Genomic DNA, 3,524 nt, shown 5'->3' on the forward strand with positions numbered 1-3,524 from the left:
CTAGCTGCCACTGCTTCCCTACAGCAGGCCTTTTCAACTTCTCTCCTTATCCATTTCACTGTTTCTAATCCTTGGTTGGTTGTGCAGAAAACAACAGCCCTTCAAAAGAGAACAGAGGAGGCATTTGTAATGCAAATTAACCTTTTGCTTGCTGGAGATCTTACATTCTGTTTACCAAGCAAAGTACAATAAGAACCCAATTTTTGCCTTCTATGTGTGAAAGTATATTGCCCTATCTATTCAACCTGCATGCAGAAAATATCGTACACAGGGCAGGCTTAGACTCAGAGGCAGGAGAAGTGAAGATTGGAGGAAGGAACATTAACAATGTAAGATATGCAGACAACACAGTACTACTAGTACCAATAAGGACCTGGAGCAATTACTGAAGAAGGTCAAGGAGGAAAGTGCCAAGGAAAGCTTAATGGTGAACATTTATGAAAACAAAAATAAGTACCACAGAGGATCTACGAGAATTTACCCTAAATAATGAGAAAATTAAAACATTGGAAGAGTTCCCATACCTGGGATCAAATATTGGTCAGAATGGAGAATGCAGTCAAGAAATTAGAAGAAAGCTAGGGTTGGGAAGGGCAGCTGTGAAAGCACTGGACAAAATCCTAAAGTGTAAAGATATAACTCTGAACACACTAAAGTGAGGATCATCCAAGCCATCATATTTTCCATCACCACGTATGGAAGTGAGAAATGGGCAATGAAGAAAGTCAACAGAGAGAAGCTCAACTCATTTGAGATGTGGAGCTGGAGAAGAATGCTGAGGATACCATGGCCAGCCAAGAGGAAAACAAATTGGTTCTAGAACAGATCAAACCCAAACTCTCCCTGGAAGCCAGGATGACTAAACTGAGGCTGTTGTACTTTGGCACGTTATGAGAAGGCATGAATCATTGGAAAAGATAATGATCCTAGGAAAGGTAGAGGGAAGTCGAAAGAGAAGAAGACCACATGCCAGATGATTGGACTCAATCCGAAAGGCCATGAGTCTGAGCCTACAGGACCTAAGCAAAGCAGTGAAGGTCTTGGAGATATCCACAGGGTCACCATAAGGTTGACTTGAGGGCAGTTAGGAACAACATCATGTGAAAGAGCTCTACATCTAGCTGCAGTAATGTTTGATGAGAAGTCTTTTGGAGAAGGAAATGGTTGCAGCTTGGTATGTCTGCACAACGAACATCAGACTAATCCTTCAATAGAAACTGGGATGTATGCAGCCCCAAACATGTTTACTCAGAAGCAAGTCCTAGAAAATTCAGTGGGTCTACACTTTTGTATGATTCTGCTTCAGGCTGCAGCCTTAATGTTCTTGAGTTGGTTCTTCAACTGCTGCACTGTTTGAAACAAAATACCGAAGTGTTTATATATGTGCATGTTTTCTGTTTCATGAACACTGACAAATGAAAATGAATACATTGCAAAAGTGAACAAAACAGAAGTGAACATAATTACCATAAAAGTTTTTTAACAGATTTTTTAAATTTAGTTTTTGGAGAAAGCTGCATTGAAATCACTCTGGTGTAATGTGAAGCTGAAATACTACAAATATCACTGCATTTCAGTGAACTGATAAAGTCTTATTCCAAAGGGTTTTGGTTTTTATATAACTTTGTATAACCATGTTCAGATGTTTGGATGGCTATTTTATTTTATTGCACTAACATTTTGGTTACCTGGTTTTCAGCTGTAAATAGAAGCACAACCCTATGCATATTTATTAAAAAGTAAATTCCATTGCATTCAATGGCACTTACTCCTGAGCAAACAAAAAACTTATTGCTGTTGTGTGCCAACTTATGGTAACCCTTAAGTGAACCTATCATGGGTTTTTCTGAGCCTGAGAGTGCATGACTTTCCCAACCACAATACCAAAAACTTTAGGTTAATAATTTTAAGATTATTTATTCTTGCTATCAAGAGCCAGAGTTTACCAGTGTGAGTCTTGCCTTGTTTCGCTATGTTCTGCAAACTTACTGTTTTGCATCATGTTAGTTAGTCTCAACTAGAGTTGAACAATTACGAGTCAACAAGTAGATTAATCTAACAGATTCAATAAGTGTACTCCGGTCAAGAATAAAAAAGGATTTGGATCATTGGCTGTTTATGGACAGTGATGGAAGCTGAGTGGGAAGAGCTTTCTCTGTCATATCAGTCCTGTGACAGATCTCTAAGGCTGGAAATGTAAGTGATGCTAAATCCTTCCTTGTGAACCTTTGAAGGAAATGGCCTAGTGTAGATGTAGGAAGGCCACCCATGACTCCCATATGTCAACTCCCAGAAGCCCAGAAAGCATGGCCAAAGGCCAGGGATTCTTGAGTTGAAGTCAAAAATATCTAGAGGACCAAGAAGCTATGCTTCTTTGCTGTTCTTTCCCCTCAAATTTAAGCAAGCACTGCATTGAAAACATGTGGTATAGTTCAAAGGGAAATTGAATTACCCTCTTTTTATAAGCCTAGTATAAGACTATTCGTATACCAAGCTTTATTTCTATGACAAAAAAAGCTGCAGAGGATGACATTACCAGCTTTTTGTAAAAATTTTGATCAACTCACAATTTGCTTTTAAATTGGTAATATAAAGATCTTGTATTTTACATGTACTGAAGATGTCTTCCTATTGTCTTTCTAGACACCTGTTTCTTAAATTTGTTATCCATAAAAATAGGAGTTTGTTAGAGTGAAACCAGATGTCCACACAGGAGGGAAGAGAATTAAAAGATGTTATTTGCTGCAGCAAATAGGTGCCAGTGGTCTAATGACACAAAGGGAAGAAACAGGCATACATACATACATACATACATATTTTTCAACATGGCAATCACAAAACATCCTATCTCTAAGTAGGTATAGAGTCACCAATTAGCAGGTTACATTTCTAGAGCGTCCTAAATGGGTCACATAATGCTATCCCATAAGAATCTTGCATTGCCATGTTGTGCAAGGCACCAGCCATTTCAGGCGCTGGGTATTGTGGGTCCCATCTGGGTCTGCCATGTTTGTATTAGGCCTCATAGTTTAGCCCCACCACCCCCTTCTTGCTTTCCATTTCTCTGCTTCTCTGTCAGGATGACATTAACGTAGGGTTGCGATATGTCCGAACCTCCAAACCGGGAAAAATGTAGGACAAAATTTTCAAATGTAGGACACATTTTTTTTGGTGTGTCCTACATTTGAATAGGAGCCTCGCTGAGGGGAGGCTTTCCCTTGCCGCCTGGGCCCCGGGCCTCACCGCGATCGCAGTGGGGAGTGGAGCCCAAGCGGCGAGGGAATCCTCCTCTCAGGGAGGCTTTCCCTTGCCGCCTGGGCCCCAGGCCCAGAGCCCAAGCGGCAAGGGAATCCTCCTCTCAAGGAGGCTTTCCCTCACAGCCTGGGCCCCAGGCCTTGCCACGATCGCGGCGGGGAGTGGAGGCCAAGCGGCGAGGGAATCCTCCTTTCAGGGAGGCTTTCCCTCACCTCCTGGGCCCTGGGCCTTGCCGCAATCGCGGCGGGGAGCAGAGCCCAAGCAGCAAG

The sequence above is a fragment of the Sceloporus occidentalis genome, unplaced genomic scaffold (genome assembly GCF_023333645.1).
Source record: "Sceloporus occidentalis isolate IW3139 unplaced genomic scaffold, rSceOcc1.0.p SCAF_8, whole genome shotgun sequence".
In the NCBI taxonomy this organism is placed as follows: domain Eukaryota; kingdom Metazoa; phylum Chordata; class Lepidosauria; order Squamata; family Phrynosomatidae; genus Sceloporus; species Sceloporus occidentalis.